The sequence below is a fragment of the Podarcis gaigeae genome (assembly GCF_964106915.1).
Source record: "Podarcis gaigeae genome assembly, chromosome: 6".
Taxonomy (NCBI): domain Eukaryota; kingdom Metazoa; phylum Chordata; class Lepidosauria; order Squamata; family Lacertidae; genus Podarcis; species Podarcis gaigeae.
Genome location: NC_139682.1, coordinates 80,854,535 through 80,875,179, shown reverse-complemented (window position 1 = coordinate 80,875,179; position 20,645 = coordinate 80,854,535). Strand labels below are relative to the sequence as shown.

The 20,645-nt window shown below is 44.3% G+C and overlaps 1 long non-coding RNA gene across 1 annotated transcript; it reads left to right on the top strand.

Annotated features, from left to right (window-relative positions):
• Positions 1-15,610: 15,610 nt before the first annotated feature.
• On the top strand, positions 15,611-19,290 carry LOC310847547. The gene is made up of 2 exons (XR_014565890.1): positions 15,611-15,778; positions 19,104-19,290. It is a non-coding gene; the product is annotated as an uncharacterized lncRNA (long non-coding RNA).
• Positions 19,291-20,645: the final 1,355 nt, after the last annotated feature.

Genomic DNA, 20,645 nt, shown 5'->3' with positions numbered 1-20,645 from the left:
ATGGTATTTAACACCAAATAGGTTAGCTAAAATGTATGAAACTAAATCAAGTATGTGTTGGAAGTGTAAAATCTGGTGGGCTTGCAAAAAAGCTAAAGGCTATTGGGAAATGATATATAATGAGATTAAAAAGATGTTTAAGTTGATGATTCCCAAGAAACCTGGAGTTTTTCTTTTAGGAATTTAGCTAACGATGTTCCAAAAGAGCTGCTTAACTTACATATTTATACAACGACAGCAGCATGAATATTGTAAAGTGGAACCTCATGTACCGTCTTCCTTGCGAACGCTGCGGATTACGAAATCCACTAACCCGGAAGTAAATGCCCCTTGTTGCGAACTTTGCCCCAGGATACGAGCAGAAGTCGTGCACCGGCAGCACGGCAGCAACGGGAGGAGCCATTAGCGAAAGCACACCTCATGTTACGAGTGGTTTCGGGTTACAAATGGACCTCCGGAACAGATTACGTTCATAACCAGAGGTCCCACTGTATGCCCAAAGATGGAAAAAAGGTGATGTTCCAGCAAAGGAAGATTGGCTTTTGAAAAAGATGGAGTATGGAACTGGCAAGATTAACAGCAAAGGTCAGATACCAAAACGACAGAAAATTCACTGAGGACTGGAAACTTGTCATTGAGTATTGAAAGAACTGCTCTAGCGAGATGAAAAGGCAAGTAGGATTTGTAAGATGCGAACAGAGTGAATTATTAAGATAAATAGGTTAACTTGGATGTATTGAATATGCAGCATTTAAGGGTGAATATGGAAACCATGGAAGGGAAGTCAATTAATAAAGTAACTTGCAGTTTATATTGAAATATGTAAAGATGGTTTTTGTGTGAAAAATTAATTGATAAGATTTTTTAATTTAAAACCCCCAGATTTAATATTTAAATAAATAAATAAATAATACAAATCCATGGCACAACCACAGGTAAAGGTAAAGAACCCCTGGATGTTTAAGTCCAGTCAAAGATGATTTTGAGATGCGGGGCTCATCTCGCTTTCAGGTTGAGGGAGCCTGCGTTTATCCACAGACAGCTTTCCGGGTCATGTGGCCAGCAGGACTAAACCGCTTCTGGCACAACGGAACACTGTGACGGAAACCAGAGCACATGGAAACACTGTTTACCTTCCTGCTGTGGCGGTATCTGTTTATCTACTCACACTGGTATGCTTTCAAACCACTACGTTGGCAGAAGCTGGGGCAGAGCAACGGGAGCTCACCCCGTCATGGGGATTCGAACCGCCGACCTTCTGATTGGCAAGCCCAAGAAGCTCAGTGTTTAGACCACAGCGCCATCCGTGTCCCTGGTGCAACCACAACCGGAATACTGTGCACAGTATATCCCAAAAATGATATTGTAGAGCTGAGAGAGGTTTGGGAAAGGGCAAATGACTGGAGGGGTGGAACAAATCCCACATGAGGAAAGGTGGTGGCAATTGGGTATTTTAGTTTAAAGAAAAGGTGACTAACAGGAGACCTTACATATGGTGCAGAGAAGGTGGATAGAGAAAAGTTTCCTGCCCTGATCTCTCTTTCTCATAACATTATAACTTGTTGATGTCACACACTCCAACATTTCTCCAATGAAAATAGGGATGTCCTAAATAATAATAATAATAATAATAATAATAATAATAATAATAATTTTATTATTTATACCCGCCCATCTGATTGGCTTTTTATTTTTATACTATTCAGGTCTATACATTTCATTAATTTTACCATTATTTTAACATTTCAAAGCTTGACTTCCTTCACCCTCTTTCAGTACCTTAAATTTATTTTTTAATATCTTCTGCATATCCAAATTCATTGAATTTGGTCATTTAATTATCTACTTTAAATATATACTCTTATGAAACTGCAGGTTATGACAATAATCATGCCAATGTTATTATCTGGTTGCAATTTATCTGTAAATATTCAATAAACCATTTCCGTTCTTTTATAAAAAGTTTGTTATCTTGATTTCATATTCCTCTTGTAAGTTTCGCCATTTCTGCATATTCCATTAGTTTTTCTATCCATTCTGTATCCATTGGCTTTCCCCAGCCACTCTGGGTGGCTTCCAACATGTATAAAAATATAATAAAACATTAAACATTAAAAAACCCCTTCCCTATGCAGGGCTGCCTTCAGATGGCTCAGGAGCCGGATAACTCCATACCCTCCAACATTTCTCTGATGAAAATAGCGACATCCTAAGGAAAAGTGGGGCATTCCAGGTTCAAATCAGAAACTGGGATGGCTTCTGTAAACCCAGGACTGTCCCTGGAAAATAGGGGCACTTGGATGGTTAGCCATAGACATCCGACAGTTGTTGTGAGAAAAGAATGTTGAACTAGATGTGCCAATAATAATAATTTATTATTTATACCCCGCCCATCTGGCTGAGTTTCCCCAGCCACTCTGGGCGGCTTCCAATCAAGTTTAAAAACAATACAGCATTAAATATCAAAAACTTCCTGATACAGGGCTGTCTTCAGATGTCTTTTAAAAAGAAGATAGCTGCTTATTTCCTTCACATCTGAAGGGAGGGTGTTCCACAGGGCGGGTGCCACTAGCGAGAAGGCCCTCTGTCTGGTTCCCTGTAACCTCACTTCTTGCAGTGAGGGAACCGCCAGAAGGCCCTCGGCGCTGGATCTCAGTGTCTGGGCTGAATGATGGGGGTGGAGACGCTCCTTCAGGTATACAGGACTGAGGCCGTTTAGGGCTTTAAAGGTCAGCACCAACACTTTGAATTCTGCTTGGAAACGTACTGGGAGCCAATGCAGATCTCTCAGGTCTCAGGTGTTATGTGGTCCCGGCAGCCACTCCCAGTCACCAGTCTAGCTGCCGCATTCTGGATTAATTGCAGTTTCTGGGTCACCATCAAAGGTAGCCCCACATAGAGCACATTGGAGTAGTCCAAGCGGGAGATAACTAGAACATGCACCACTCTGGCGAGACAGTCTGCAGGCAGGTACGGTCTCAGCCTGCGTACCAGATGGAGCTGGTAGACAGCCGCCCTGGACACAGAATTAACCTGCACCTCCATGGACAGCTGTGAGTCCAAAATGACTCCCAGGCTGCGCACCTGGTCCTTCAGGGGCACAGTTACGCCATTCAGGACCAGGGAGTCCCCCATACCTGCCTGCCCCCTGTCCCCCCAAAACAGTACTTGGCCTCATTCAGCAGACTCCTCTTACGATCTTTCCATTTTTACTTCTGTCCCCACTTTCCACTTTTAGACTCCAAAAGAGATTTCCTGGAGGATATGCAACACAACACCTCTACTCTACCATCACCTCTAATTTTGGAACACAATTCTTTTCAGCAACCCTTACAAACAACCCTTTGAGGTAGGTGAGTATGGTTAAACTTCTAAAAGGTCAATTAAAATAGTTCTCTGCTTTTCTCTAATTTCTCATTCCACGGGGAGTCACAAATATTTTGTCAAAGCTTTAGATCTTATCCTAGTTAGATTCCTAGAGGCACTATCATAATATGAATTAATAATACATGTACCAGTTTCTTCTGAATGTAATAACAAGCAAGCCTTTCAAAGCTCTTCATCATTGCATTCGGGGTTCTCCGTTGGCAGAAAGCTTTGTTGCGTAGGTTTGTCTTATTCTGCTAATAAGCCCGCATAAATCTGAACATACAACATCTGCATTTAAAAGCCACGTTCCTGCCTGCTAGAAATGTGACAGTGTGACACAAATTTTAAAAATAAAATTAAAACCCTGGTTTCCTTTTAGGAGGAAATTCAAAAGAGCTCATTTTCGAGGATGCAATATTTGTTTGCTTGTATGCGTCTCTCTGTGTGTGTTTGCTAGTAAATGAAACTTGCAGAAGGCAGGCATAGACATTTGGTGCTTGTGTTGCATCTGAAAACGTCCCTTCTGCTCATCTAAGTCTGAAGAAGTAACAGAGCTCACAGCCAAAGTCCACTTCAGCTGTTCTGCATGTAAGTACAGCAAGGATACGGAACCTGTGGCCTGCCAGATGTTGCTGGACTACAGCCCCCATCACCCTTGGCCATTCTGGGAGTTGGAGTTGGGCGTTCAGTAACACCTGTAGGTTCCCCACAAATTCTTCATCCATTGTTGTTGTTGTTTAGTTGTTTAGTCATGTCCGACTCTTCGTGACCCCATGGATCAGAGCACGCCAGGCACTTCTGTCTTCCACTGCCTCCAGCAGTTTGGTCAAACTCATGCTGGTAGCTTTGAGAACACTGTCCAACCATCTCATCCTCTGTCATCCCCTTCTCCTTGTGTCCTCCATCTTTCTCAACATCAGGGTCTTTTCCAGGGAGTCTTCTCTTATGAGGTGGCCAAAGTATTGGAGTCTCAGCTTCAGGATCTGTCCTTCCAGTGAGCACTCAGGGCTGAATTCCTTCAGAATGGATAGGTTTGATCTTCCTGCAGTCCATGGGACTCTCAAGAGTCTCCTCCAGGACCATAATTCAAATGCATCAATTATTTGGCGATCAGCCTTCTTTATGGTCCAGCTCTCACTTCCATACATCACTACTGGGAAAACCATAGCTTTAACTATACGGACCTTTGTTGGCAAGGTGATGTCTCTGCTTTTTGAGATGCTGTCTAGGTTTGTCATTGCTTTTCTCCCAAGAAGCAGGCGTCTTTTAATTTCATGGCTGCTGTCACCATCTGCAGTGATCATGGAGCCCAAGAAAGTAAAATCTCTCACTGCCTCAATTTCTTCCCCTTCTATTTGCCAGGAGGTGATGGGACCAGTGGCCACGATCTTTGTTTTTTTGAAAATATGAAAATGAAAATAGGGGAACCTTATTTAATCATTTTCATCATGATCATAATAATGATAATAATAATAATTTATACCCTGCCCATCTGCCTCACCCACTCTGGGTGGCTTGCAACATATATAAAAATATAATAAAACATTGAACATTAAAAAACTTCCCAATACAGTGGTACCTTGGTTTTTGAACGTACCTTGGTTTTTGAACGTAATCTGTTTTGGAATACCGTTTGAGTTCCAAAACATTCAAAAACAAAAACCTCAATAGCCAACAGCTACGCCTCTGGATCTTGCACTCAGCGGAAGCCCCGTGGCATGTTCGACTTCCGAGGCATGTTCGAAAACTGAAGCATTTACTTAGGGGTTTACGGTGTTTGAAAACCGAAACGTTCGGCTTCTGAGACATTAAAAAACCGAGGTACCACTGTACAGGACTGCCTTCAAATGTCTAAAGATTGTACTTATCTCCTTGGCTCAGGGTTTACATAACTCCATACCCTCCAACATTTCTCTGATGAAAATAGGGACGTCCTAAGGAAAAGCAGGACATTCTGGGATCAAATCAGAAACCAGGATGGCTTTTGTAAATCTGGGACTGTCGCTGGAAAATAGAAACTCTTGGAGGGTCTGCAAGATGTAGGGCAAGTTTCTGAATCTGGGAGCATCCAGTATTTGGGTGGGGGGCATCCAAGAGAGTTTTAGACCCCTGATTCTCCAGGGTACTGAAAGGGTCATCCTCCAATTCATGCAGGGTGATGAGAACAGTTCTGGGGCAGGAAGGAGGCCCTTTCCTCCGCTCTCCCTGTAGAGACTAGAGTTGAGGCCAAAATTTCTTGGGAAATAATTTTATGGCAATTCATCTATATCTATATCATCTATATCTATATCTATATCTATATCTATATCTATATCTATATCTATATCTATATCTATATCTATATCTATCTATCTATCTATCTATCTATCTATCTATCTATCTATTATCTATCATCATCTATCTATCTATCATCTATCATCTATCTATCTATCTATCTATCTATCTATCTCTATCTATCTATCTATCTATCTATCTATCTATCTATCTATCTATCTCTATCTATCTATCTATCTATCTATCTATCTATCATCTATCTATCATCTATCTATATCTATCTATCTATCATCTATCTATCTATCTATCTATCTATCTATCTATCTATCTATCTATCTATCTCTATCTATCTATCTATCTATCATCTATCTATATCATCTATCATCATCTATCTATCTATCATCTATCTATCATCTATCTATCATCTATCTATCTATCTATCTCTCTCTCTCTCTCTCTATCTATCTATCTATCTATCTATCTATCATCTATCTATCTATCTATCTATCTATCTATCATCTATCATCTATCATCTATCTATCTATCTATCTATCTATCATCTATCTATCATCTATCTATCTATCTATCTATCTATCTATCTATCTATCTATCTATCTATCTATCTATCATCTCTATCTATCTATCTATCTATCTATCTATCTATCTATCTATCTATGATCTACAGTATCTATATCTGCTTCTGAACCATTGCAGAATTTCCTGTTTGGCAAAATGTTCACCCATCCCCAACTTAACCAGCCACAAATAGTGTGGAGAATCTTGGGAGGCCATTTTGCCCAGCGCTTTCTGAGACATGAATAAAGGAAACCCCAGTGTGTGTGTGTGTGTGTGTGTGTGTGTGTGTGTGTGTGTAGATTCGCCCATGCTGTGGAACACTCTTCTATCAGATGTCAAGGAAATAAACATCTACCTGACTTTTAGAAGAAATCTAAAGGCAGCCCTGTACAGGGAGGTTTTTAATGTTTGCAGGTTTTTTTGTGTTTTTTAATACTTTGTTGGAAGCCCCCAAAGTGGCTGGGGCAACCCAGTCAGATGGATGGCATGATAATAATGACGACAACAACAACAACAACACAGTAGCAAATGTTTTAAAAGACAAAATAAGGTGAAAATAGGGGCCTCCATTTAAAACAAAAAACCTGAGACAGATGCCAGACAATCAAGACTATCTCTTTTTTAAAACAAAACAAAACATGGGCTCATCTTTCAAGACGCCTGCCCTACAGTCCTTTGTACATGCTCAGGAAAGCTGTCTCTTCATTATGACTTCACACATCCCACAATTAAGTACGCAGTTTCCTGCTGCCTGTGACCTGGCATAGTTTTCGCCATGCTCTTTTCATCACGAAGCAGCAGAGGAAGAATGCCAGCTGATTCTTATTGTGAGCTGAATGTGTGCAGAGGGAATGCTTTGCAAAACATACTGGTTTTCTAGGTAATTCTTCCTTGAGTGTGGTCCTTGGTAACATTAACAAAAGGCCTTTTTAGAAAGCAGAATAAATTGGGACAGACCCGCGATGTGGGAAGAATAGCCCCGGATTTCGCCTGAGAGCCCTCTCCACCCCACCCCAGAGAAACAGCTACCATTTAGAGTTTTGTACATCGTTGCCTGGAAAGGGGAGGGGAGTAGAGTGGAGAGGGACATGAAATGCATAGACAGAAATATTCTCTCTCTATATCTCCCGGATTTCATTCCTCCTTAAATCAGAAACAACCTCTCCCCAGCCCCCGATATAACATTAATGCTTCTCTTAGCTTGGCAACCCTGAAACAATAGCAGGTATGGCCCATGCAAATATCTTACCCTTCATTAAAAAGAAAACGGAAAGTCGGTTACTGGATTGTGGCTCTCCATGGTTACCTGTCATTCAAAGAAATCTAGCTCTGAAGAATGCTAATTGGCCGTGTTAAAGCTGCGGGTAATTGAACTGTGGTGATAGGCTGCAGAAAAGAATGCTTTGGATTTTTCACAATGTGGACTTTTCTTGCAGCCACCCACTACAGTTGACCAAAGCGATGGGTGGTGTGTGGTGTGGAGAAGATAGAGAAATTCTGCTGGGCCTATCACTTTTCTCTTCTACTTTAAAGTTGCGTGTACCAGAACTCTGGATCCCTGAAGACCGGTCATGTCTTGAGGCCTTTGAAGAAAGGCCATAGCTCAGGGGCTGAGCACTAGAAAAGATTCTCTGTCATAGGCATCTCTATGTACGGCAGGAAAAGACCCTTGCCGTTACTCCTAGAGAGCTGTTGATAATCAGTGTCAACTATATTGAGCGTCCAGAGTCTGCCTCAGTAGACGGCAGCTTCTTATGTTCCCTGATTTGAGGAAGGGTCCCAGTCTCCCCTCAAGGGACGCGGGTGGCACTGTGGGTTAAACCACAGAGCCTAGGACTTGCCGATCAGAAGGTCAGCGGTTCAAATCCCCGCGACGGGGTGAGCTCCCGTTGCTCGGTCCCTGCTCCTGCCAACCTAGCAGTTCGAAAGCACGTCAAAGTGCAAGTAGATAAATAGGTAACGCTCCGGCAGGGAGGTAAATGGTGTTTCCATGCACTGCTCTGGTTCACCAGAAGCGGCTTAGTTATCCTGGCCACATGACCCAGAAGCTGTACGGTGGCTCCCTCGGCCAATAAAGCAAGATGAGCACCGCAACCCCAGAGTCATCCACGACTGGACCTAATGGTCAGGGGTCCCTTTACCTTTACATCTATCTATCTATCTATCTATCTATCTATCTATCTATCTATCTATCTCACACTGATATAGAAGTATTTATTAATAAATTATTTCTTCAAGACCATTAAAGTGGGATAGGAACATAGGAAGCAACCTTATACTTAGCCCATTGGTCCATTTATCTCATCGCTCTCGACATGGACTGGCACCATGCTGGCCACATGACCTGGAAGCTGTACGCCGGCTCCCTCGGCCAATAAAGCGAGATGAGCACCGCAACCCCAGAGTCGGCCACGACTGGACCTAATGGTCAGGGGACCTTTACCTTTAACTTTACCCAGGGTCCCCTGTGCTGCAGTGCTCAGCCAGGCAATTCTCTGATGCCCAGGAAGTACAGAGGAGCTCTCAGGCCAGGCAATGCAGAACCATTGTGTTTTGGGTATATTTTAACAGATTATTGTTTTACCTTTTTGTTTTTGTAAGCTGTTTTGCATATAATTCATTAGTAGCCGCATTGCATTCATAATAATGAGCATCGATTTCAGGGACATGGAGAAACAAAGGCTAAAAGAATCCTAGGACTTGTGCAGAAATAGCTGCACAGTGCTTTGGATCAAACCTACAGTGGTACCTCGGGTTAAGAACTTAATTCGTTCCAGAGGTCCATTCTTAACCTGTAACTGTTCTTAACCTGAGGTACCACTTTAGCTAATGGGGCCTCCCACTGCCACCTCGCTGCCGCTGCACTATTTCTGTTCTTATCCTGAAGCAAAGTTCTTAACCCGAGGTACTATTTCTGGGTTAGTGGAGTCATGAACATGAAATTTATTACGGTCAGAGACCAGCTTGAGAAACACAAATGGAACTACAATCCCAATAGCAAAACAAACATTTAAAACAATATACATTTAAGTTTAAAAGTGCACATAAACACATAAAAACCTTTAATATAGACTGCCTTAGAGAAATGACCCAAAGTCGCCTGTGGATCCAGGTTTGGGAACTTTCTTAACAAACTCGATTGAATTGGGGGATGGTCTGCGCCTACAGATCTATGCGCAGAATCTGGTGACAATCTGGGTCGTCTTGTGATCTTTGCCTAACAGGAGAAGATCGAATTTTTGCTTTACCGGGAGGTCAGCAAGCCTCACCAGCAGGGGGTCAATGGTTTCTCTTTGTCCCTCATCGTAAAAGGGACATCTAAAAAAATGTGTGTTGAGGGCTTCCTATATCCCCCAAAAGACAGGTGCAAATTCTCTGGTCATATGGGACTTTTTAAAAGGATCCTTCCAAAACTGGCGAGGGCAGAGCCGAGCTTCTGGCAAGTGTAAAAACCCTTCTTGCATTTTTGGATACAAGAAAAAAGATATATGCTGCTGGTGCAGCTATATATCTCCCGGTTTCTACAATTTTGTAATTAGGGCACCTTAAGCAGTCCTGTTGTCTTTTGGTGTCTTTAATTCTTTGCAGCTAGTGGAGTCTGTAACCTGAAGCATCTGTAACCTGAAGCGTCTGTAACCCGAGGTACCACTGTATATGAAAAGCTTCCTATGGGCAGAAGTTTTCAACCTTTTTGAGTCCACGACCCCCTTGACTAACTACCTTCTTTCTGCGGCAGCCCTGTGGGGTTCAGGAGCCCAGTTATGTCGCCCCTTGCCTGCAGAGCTAGCAGTCTCTTACCTGTTTTTGGCCACCCTCCCTTGTGAAGTGTTTTCTCAGCCTCCTCTCTTATCCCCCCTCTTTGCAAGTTCTCTGGGCAGCCGCTGCTGCCGCCCCTGGTCTCTGAGCTGCCCCCCACTCCACCCCAAAGAGAGGTGCCTCCTCACACTGCCCCACAGGGGTCTGGGACTTCTTTGTCCATTCCCAACAGCAAGGGCTGGTGGACTAGCTGGCTGGGCTCCCTCGCCCACTTGCCTCAGCTCCTGGCAACCAGCACCCAGAGGCACCATTCGCCTGTGGAGCTTGTAGCCAGAGCCGCTGCAACAAACAGCTGTGCAAGCCTTGGGGAGGCAGAGATACATCAGAGGAGGGAGAGAAGGAAAGAGGGACAGAGGCCAGTGTTGCCTGCGGCACCCTTGACCATCCTTCAAGGCACCCCAGGGTGCCACGGCACACTGGTTCAAAACCACAGCTATAGGGAATGGTGGAGAAATCACTGGAAATGAAAGAAGCGCTAAACATTTTACGATCATAGCTGCATAATCATGCAAAAGTGGGGATTCAGAACTCTCCGCTCCCCCTCCCACACTTATTGCTCTAATAAAGTGAATTATTTGCTGCTTTTGTGCATGAAAATTCAAACAGCCCAGCTTCAGTAAAAGACAGAAGGCCATGGAATGCATTCTCTGCGTGGTTCCAAGTCACAGGCATGCGATTGTCCTCTAGTCGCTTCTCGTACAACAGTCCATCTCTTAATATGTCATATCGACAGGTTAAAATGTACGTCTCAGGGAGCTGTCGAACCACGACATCTTCATCTAGAATCGGTGTCAGCAGTGCCTCATCATACAGTGAGGCTTTTTAAACCAATTCTTTTGGAAATGGAACAGGTGATACAAGATCATAGCCTCTGATTTCAAATTCTTCCGGGATGAGATCAGCACTAACCCTTCCCTCAATTTTCAGGGCCATGTCCCCAGGAACACGAGGGTTTCTCAGAAAATCCGCTACATCTTCAATTTCCTCATTTGCAAATTTTATCCAACTGCTCTATTCACCCCAGCTCAATTGGATGCCCTCCTGCATCCCCAATCTGCTCTGGTTTTTCTTCCCAGAAAGCTTCCAGCCACACTCTGCTGTCTCGACCAGCATTCCTGAGTTACTTCCACTAATTCCTGTTCTATTGGCCTCTGTGCTATAATGCAGGGATGTCCAACCAGTAGATCCACCAGTGTAGATCCACCAGTAGATCCCCGGCTGATCCTAGTAGATCGTGGTATCTTCCCCCAAAAGCTCAACTCTGGGCAATCCACCCACCCCATGCACGTTCCTGCTCCCTCCAATGACAATGAGTAGATCACTGCCAGTTTTCCTTTTTTTTAATACTGGGAGTAGATCACAGTCTCTTGGGAGTTGGATATGCCTGCTATAATGATTTAATTTCTGACTTATTTATAGTGGGGTTTCCCCCCCTGTGTGTAGATGCACCCCAGTAATCAGAAGCTGCCTGCCTCCAGTAGTGGAGGTAGTAAGAGCTTCGTCTTCCAGAGACAATGCTCCAAACTTTGATCATGTTTAACACATTTTTGCTAGGATTTTGGGAAATGATATATAATGAGTTGAAAAAATGTTTAAAATAACCTTTGTTAAAATGCATGAAGCTTTCCTTTTAGGAATTCTAGGTGCCGAAACCCCAAGGGAGCAGAAAAGACTATTTATGTATGCAACCACGGCTGCATAGATGTTACTGGCTCAGAGATGGAAAGAAGATAAAGTTCCTACCAGAGAAGAATGGCAAATGAAGTTAATGGACTGGAAGAGTCAGAAATCACGAAGACCAAAATTTTAACAAGGAATGGGGAAAATTTATAACTTTTCTTAAAGACCATTGTGAACTGTAAAAATCATTAGTAGGATTGGAGTATCACTTGTAGTTTAAGGGTGAATTTTGGACACAATGGAGAGGTAACATATTTGGATCATCATAAAATATGCGAGAGGAAATGATGAATTTAGGACCCACAAAGGGGAGGATGGAAGTTCAGGAGATTCATTGAAATCTTGTTTTTACGATTTATGTTTGATATATTTCTGTAAAATTTTAATTTGAAAAACCAAATAAATAAATTTAGAAGAGGGAGGCTTGGTGAAGCAGCAAAAGCATGGCTTCCACAAGGGTAATTCATGTCTCACTAACCTTTGGGAGTTCTTTGAGTGTTACCTGATCTGGTTTGTGGTGTTGCATAGGTTGGCAGCTCACTGTATAGAATATTGCTTCTCCAGCACTGCTTTTGATTGCATTGGGACCCATCTGTGCCTGGACCCCATATACACAGTGAGAATTCCTTTCATCCTAAAGGTTTTGCAACGTTAGCTCCTCCAGTCCCAGACTAGCAGACAGAGGTAAAGCGTCCCTCTACTTTTTGCCATGTACTCAACGTTTTTTACTCCCTCTCTTTTCTCTACACATCTCACTCCTCAAGTTGCCGAACAACACTTGAGTACATGCTGCCTCCCCCTGGCTCCCAGTTCTAGGAAGGCCACTTGCAAAAGATCCCTGGAGGGAAAGGAATTGCTTCGGAAGGCAAGGCAATCTCCCACAATGCTCTCTGTGGGTCTCATTCCGTCGTGCAGACATTCTGACTTGACACTTGGAAGACAAGGGCTCACACACCTAGCAAAGAATGAAGAAAAAGAGGACTGGTTTTTCTGACTTTAACACCTCTATGAAAAAGAGCATAATGTCCCGCATGAGTACTGTCTGGGAGTGTCGCTTTCAAATTTCAGAGGCTTTTAGCAAGAGTTAAAAGGTTTGTGTGTATCTACATACAAGATAAATTAGTATTTTGTTGTGATTCCTTTTTATAAACTCAAATAGACATATGAATAATAATAAATAATAAATTGTTATTTATACCCCGCCCTTCCCGGTTCAGAAAACCAGGCTCAGGGGGGCTAAGAACAAATTTAAAACACTTAATTGATGCAAGAGAAAACAGCATAAAATACAGTATAAAACGTAAATAACAATAAATTCAGAATTCAAAAATCAATTTAGGGGGAAAATCCATCCAATAAACATTAGATGATCACCAGGGCTAGCTGGCTAAATTAGTCCTATTTGGACCAGCAAGGAGACCAGGGGAGAATCAGCTGTGGGATCCCAGAGCGGGTAATCTTCATAAAATGGGAGGGAAGGGAAGGATGGAAGGAAGGGGGATAAAAGATCAGGCTAAGTTCAAATTGAAAGCCAGGCGAAATAGCTCTGTCCTACAGGCCCTGTGGAAGGAAGTTAAACCCTGCAGGGCCCTGGTCTCATGGGACAGAGCATTCCACCAGGTCGGAGCCATCACTGAGAAGGCTCTGGCCCTGGTGGAGGATAGTCTGACTTCCTTAGGGCCCGGGACCTCTAAACTATGATTATTCATGGACCTTAAGGTCCTCTGTGGGGCATACCAGGAGATAAATAAAAGTGAAATAATCGCCTTGGGTTGTTGGCATGCACTTAACATGTAGACCTGATTAATTCTATTTGGCAATAGTAATTTGGGCACTCTACATCTTGGGTAACACCAATGGTACATCATATCTGATGGCGGAGAAGTAATCATAGTATAAAAAGGTAAAGGTACCCCTGCCCGTACGGGCCAGTCTTGACAGACTCTGGGGTTGTGTGCCCATCTCACTCAAGAGGCCAGGGGCCAGCGCTGTCCGGAGACACTTCCGGGTCACGTGGCCAGCGTGACATCGCTGCTCTGGCGAGCCAGAGCCGCACACGGAAACGCCGTTTACCTTCCCGCTGGTAAGCGGTCCCTATTTATCTACTTGCACCCGGAGGTGCTTTCGAACTGCTAGGTTGGCAGGCGCTGGGACCGAGCAGCGGGAGCGCACCCCGCCGCAGGGATTCGAACCGCCGCTGACCTTTCGATCGGCAAGTCCTAGGCGCTGAGGCTTTAACCCACAGTGCCACCTGCGTCCCAATCATAGTATAGTTCACCTCATATCATGGAAAGCATGCCAAGTGCAGTATCCAGCTTGCAGAAGTGAGCTTTCCCTTCCTCTCCTATCTCCTGCATCCTCCATGCACTCTCAGAATTACCTCTGGAGGTTTGGGGGACCCTTTGGGGCTGAGTTGGGTGGGGTGAGGATGGGAGCGAGAGGAGGGCTAAAGTGGGGTTCCTCTCGTGGAGAATTGGATACAGCCCTAAATATTTCAACAGGACTAACAGCTTATGATCTCTTAAGGCTGCCAAAAGATGGCAACTGAAAAGCATCTTACTCAAAACGCTCAGCTTGGAGTTTTGTCAGTCAAAATTTGAATCGGTCTTCAGTCATCCACTTTTATTTGTAATAAAGGTAAAGGTAAAGGGACCCCTGACCATTAGGTCCAGTCGTGACTGACTCTGGGGTTGCAGCGCTCATCTCGTTTTATTGGCTGAGGGAGCCGGCATACAGCTTCCGGGTCACGTGGCCAGCATAACTAAGCCACTTCTGGCAAACCAGAGCAGCACACAGAAACGCCATTTACCTTCCCGCCACAGAGGTACCTATTTATCTACTTGCACTTTGATGTGCTTTCAAACTGCTAGGTTGGCAGGAGCAGGGACCGAGCAACGGGAGCTCACAGCAAGCTAAATTTGTCCTCCACATCAAATAATTATTAGCCTCCTGTGCCCTTCCTCTGCCATTCCTGAGTCATTCATATATATATGACTGGGGAAACCCAGCCAGATGGGCAGGGTATAAATAATAAAATTTATATAGCATTTGTTGTCACAGCCAGGTGACTCTTTGATTCAGTAACCGGATACTTAACTCTTGCTCATTGCATTTGAAAAGAGTTTTTAACTTTTACAGTACTCAGTCAAACCCACAATACGTGGGTTTATTTTTCATCCACAACACGACTTCCTTTTGTAGTCCGCTAGAGTGAAATTCTATATACTGAACGCTTTGGTCTTGGCTTGCCCTTCCCTATTTAGGCAAGTTCTGCACCCAGTTCTGAGCTTTTTTTTGTTTACCGAATGTCCTCCATGCCACATTAAAGCGGCTGTAATAGTCTGTGACGTGCGAATTATGATGCATCATCTTTAGTTTATAAAAACTAAAGCCGGCAACTGGTGTCCCAGCCAGCTTCCCTTGTGGGCCATTGCACTCCTGGACCGATTTACAGTGGTACATCGGGTTACATACGCTTCAGGTTACACACTCCGCTAACCCAGAAATAGTGCTTCAGTTTAAGAACTTTGCTTCAGGATAAGAACAGAAATTGTGCTCCAGCGGCACGGCGGCAGCAGGAGGCCCCATTAGCTAAAGTGGTGCTTCAGGTTAAGAACAGTTTCAGGTTAAGTACGGACCTCCGGAATGAATTAAGTACTTAACCCGAGGTACCACTATATTATTTTATTTGAATGAATAAATACATACATACATACATACATACATACATACATACCCCCCATCAGTGTTACATTGTTGTTATGGCGACGTATTTCTGGTATAATGCACTTCTTTCTTGCGCATGGACCTTCTCCCTGGCATGCGCTTCCGTTACTATGGTGACGGTTGGGCCTTCCTTTTGCCCCTCCTTTCAATGGTAGAGCACCTTCTGGTGTCTTGAGCATCTGTGTGTGGCGACAGTAGATGGCTGCGGGCACCGGGAAATAATAGTAGTGACAGAAACTTGCAAGCAGCTCCAACCTGCCAGCTCATCCATCTATGGAGCCAAGTCCGTGTTGTGCGGTACGGGCGGCTCGATCAGGCTTGAGATGTCTTGCAGAAAGTAAGTCGGTCCAAATTGGGAAATGTCTGTGAAATGCAGTGCATGTCTATGCAATGCTAGGAGATCACAGATTCAGAGATCAGATTCTGAATAGGATATGGAGGGGGGAGGGAGAGGGAGAGAGAAATTCAGAACAGACACATTTAACTAATTTACACTTTTGGAGGTGGACACGCAAACTGAAGCACGGCGATCGTCTGGGATTGGCACTTCTCTGAATTTTTCAAGGCAATTCTCTGGCCAAGTAACGTGGGCAGAAATGCACAGAAAGCATGCAAAGAAATGCCCGTAACATACAAAAATGTGTTGCATTATGGGAAATTGCTCTGAGGAAGTCTGTACATCAGGTAGATTGGATACAGAAGTGTGTATCTATGGAAAATTTTTCAGTAAAATGTCAATGAATTTTTGTGACTATTTTTTTTTTTAAATGGAACATGTGAACTGATTTAGAAATGTGTAGAGCTGAAGAATGGGACACGGGTGGTGCTGTGGGTTAAACCACAGAACGTAGGGCTTGCCGATCAGAAGGTCGGCGGTTTGAATCCCCGCGACAGGGTGAGCTCCCGTTGCTCGGTCCCTGCTCCTGCCAACCTAGCAGTTTGAAAGCACGTCAAAGTGCAAGTAGATAAATAGGTACTGCTCCAGTGGGAAGGTAAACGGCATTTCCGTGCGCTGCTCTGGTTTGCCAGAAGTGGCTTAGTCATGCTGGCCACATGACCCGGAAGCTGTATGCCGGCTCCCTCAGCCAATAAAGCGAGATGAGTGCCGCAACCCCAGAGTCGGTCACGAATGGACCTAATGGTCAGGGGTCCCTTTACCTTTACTTTTAGAGCTGAAGAATGGAAAATGAGAAACTGAAATTAACAAATGACCCACCCACCCAGTTCCTTGCTCAATACAGTGTGGAGAACAGGCCTGGCTCTCAACATAGCATAGGAACCATAGAGGCCAAGGTCTTTTGGCACCCGCCAATAAAATATTTGAGGGGGGTGGGCCCCTCAAAATCGACGGGCATTGCCATTCAAATGGTGTGTGTGTACTGTGTCATGTGATTAATTATGTGGAGTGGGGTTTACTCGGGCCCCTCCAATATCTTATTCAAGTTGGCACCCCAACGCCATAGGATTTTGTTTGACTGATGTAGCCAAGTGAACAGGCATTAAGTCACCATCTCAGAAGCTGTACTTTCTTCCGAGTTAAAATTGGAGGCACGATTCATTCGTTTACCCCCCAAAAGCTGACTTCTTGAGTGTCTAAGAGGAAGAATTTACTAGTCCCAGAGGGGTAACGTACTCTCTCACATACACTGGGGTGACTGTCAGGGAGGAGTGAGGCACCGTGTCAGTACAGCAATGTGGCTAATGGGAGGTCAGGTGTCCAGTGACACCTCTTTTCATTGGTTGTAGTGGCAGTGGCCTTAGGTGGAAAGGGGAAGGTCTAAAACAGTTTTTCCTCAAACTTGGGTCTCCAGCTGTTTTGGATTACAACTCCTACCATCTCTGATTACTGGTCCTTCTAGCTAGTATGACCTAGGCAAGAGACCCAAGGGCCAGACAGAGAGTGTTAAGTTGTGGGTGAACATATTAGACGACACTGCGATTCTTTAAACAGCTCTTGTTTATTCACAGGCCAGAACAGAACTGAACTGAAGGGTTCAGCCAGCCTGCTTATATAGAGCTCCACTAGAACGCAACAGTAACCATTTTCTGTAACTATCCAATCACTGAACGTCACTTTCGATCCCTTATTTGCATATGTGGACCTGAACTATCTACAGTATCCCCCTGCTGGGCCAGGGTGAGAACTTCAGTACATAACAGAGAGGACATTTGGCCCCTTGAGGCTTTGCTATTCCTGACCTAGGGCATAAACCCTGGCAATGCAAACTAGTTTTGGGTGACCAAAGATATACAGCAAAATTAAATCTCAGAGTGCTTGGGGAAACATTAACGGAACAAGTCACCACTGTGAACATAAATTTCACAAGCTTCTGCAGCCGCATCTCACACCACAAAACAGATTGCCCCTTACCTTGCAACTTTGCTATTATTAAAAACGACGCAGTTACTCTCGAAATCAACAGACGGAGTTCTTGATACTCTCTTGTTGAACCATTGCGTTCAAAATATATAGATGCTTTCTTTGATGGCATCTCTCTCTCTCTCTCTCTCTCTCATCTCAAAAACCAATTTGCAGCCTCCCCACCCCCCTTGAGCTGTCACCCTGCTCAGTGGCACATGGGACGGCGTGTCGCGGAAAGATGACCACCCCCAACCTGGGGCTCCCCAAAAGGAACAGCAATAAAACACTTTTTAAGGAATGCACTTCACAGCTTATTCTTTGTGAGAATTGCTTCTTTCGCCACAAACCCCCACGCTGCTAGGTGAAGCAGTGCAGGGGCAGTTTCCCTGGAAAGCTTTCCTTTGTTGGAATGAAGGAGGGTCTTCCATAATAGAGAGAAAGTCCGGCTTGTTACATGAACTCCGTCGAAAGTGAAAATGGAGTTCTAATAAGGATGGCTGGCCTGTGACTTCTTTCAGAACAGAACAACGAAGGCACCATACTCTTGTTGAACATCATCTCGCCGTAAGCATCTGGTGATGTGTTACACACGCCATCTTCTTTTAACACACCTGGTGAAACCCTAGTGGGTTTTTTCCTTCCTTTCTTTCCTGGTGCCAAACGGCAGCCCCATCACATGATTACGCAGCAGTGGAGTTCAACGGGGCCAGATTTGTGTAGAGATGATATAGGATGCTGTGGCTGATGTTTCTTTCCTTCCTTGTTCCAGTTGGTATAAGCCAATTGTCGGCTACTCAGCTTACTCTTTGTTTGCAATTTCCCCTTTCTTCCATTTCTTATGCATTCTCTTCTTAAATCTCAGCTCATCTGTCAGCTCCTTATGCAATGCTCCCTCAGGCACCCTGTCCACTGCTGGGGTTGTGTCGCTGCAGCAGGTTCTGATGAGATCTTGTGAGATCTCATGGAAGTCTCGTGAGATTTCGCCAGAAGCCGCTGCATAACCCCAGTAAGCGAGGCTTTGGTGGGGGGTGCTGCTACAATTAAAACAAAACAAAGCATGATTTCACCTTGGCTGATCAGATCCGGCCAACCGATTTTGAGTTGATGCCTTGTGGTTGGATGGACTCCTGCTCCTCTGAGACCATGGGCTGACCTTTATTTTATTTTATTTTTTCAGGTGGAAAGGGTTGCCCGGGAAAAATATTCAATAGTATGCATGGCCTCATTAGGGCACAGACAGTCCCTCATGAGACAATTTGTAAAGAGAATTTGTTTACTGCATTCCCCGCTTTCATTACAGATTCCGTCTTTGGCAATCTCAGACGTCAGGCTTATCATCACTTCGTTTCCTGGAGGTAATGAACGAAAACTCAAAGAAGATCCTGATACAATCAGAAGAGGTTAACACTTTGCATATTGTATGGCTTTCAACTATATCTCCCTCTTCAAGCCTTGCGTGGGGAAATTAAATGCCTCGTGTAGATGTCTATAGGGTTAAGGCTATAATGATGCAACACAACGCAGCTAGTTATTACAATTATGTGATGTCACAAAAATCCTGGGATGCAAAGGGATCCAGTTAACCTATAAATGTCAGTGTTGGGATACGAGACTCTGGTGAAGGCTTAAGGAAAATTTCTAGAGGCAGAGAGGAGGGCAGGAAGCCTCAAAGTAACAGATGGGCAGAAAAGAGTCACACACCTACATGATGTATGGGAAAAGTGCAAAGCTTATATCTTTGAAGACAGCACAGTCTGATGGTGGGCGAGCTCATCTTGTGTATAGTTTGGCACCCATGGAAGATATGCATCTCCTCTTACACTCAGCATCAGTGGGTGGGGTGTGTGTGTGTGTTTCTGGAGGAAGGGAGGCTGAGGGCAACTAGGTAGGCAGAGAGACGGGAGTCATTTTGCCAGCATCATTCAGCCTGCCCCTTGGGTACCCAAGCTCAGAGTAATTGAATTGAATGAGGTCCCCAAGAAGACCAAAGGAACATAAAACCATGGCTGCATACACACGCCACGGATTTACAGCACATGACTCCCCCCAAAGAGCCCTGGGAGCTGTAGCTTGCCCCCAAACTACAATTCCCAGCACCCTTTGCAAACGGCAGTTCCCAAAATTCTTTAAAGTGCTTTAAATGTAAGGTGAGCATTCAGGCCATTAGGTAGTTTATTTGGCCAGTAGTTCAGTAAATCTTTTAAGTGTCAGACCTCTGTATCTCAAAGACAACTGCAGATAAGAAGGTTTTACTCCTTCCTAGCGATCTTTTTTTGCACATTAGCCTTCTTGAAATCGATGCTTTTTGAGCTATGTAGAGCAGCTAAACCACACAGAGGATAACTAAGGCTGCAGTCCTGTATATTATTACTATTACTATTATTTATTGAATATATATATCCCTGAGAGTAAGTATGACTGAACTTAGTGAGGCTTACTTCTGAGTAGACATGCCTAGGATGGTGCGGTTTGACTTTTAGTGGGGTAGGAGAGCTGGGGGGGGGGGAGAGAATTCAAATATGACAACCAATGCACCCCTTTGGTTTCAGATAGTACATGGGTAGGGTAAAGGGTAAAGGGACCCCTGACCATTACGTCCAGTCGTGACTGACTCTGGGGTTGCGGTGCTCATCTCGCTTTATTGGCCAAGGGAGCCGGCGTACAGCTTCTGGGTCATGTGGTCAGCATGACTAAGCGACTTCTGGCGAACCAGAGCAGCGCACGGAAACGCTGTTTACCTTCCCGCCAGAGTGGTACCTATTTATCTACTTGCACTTTGACGTGCTTTCGAACTGCTAGGTTGGCAGGAGCAGGGACCGAGCAATGAGAGCTCACCCCATCC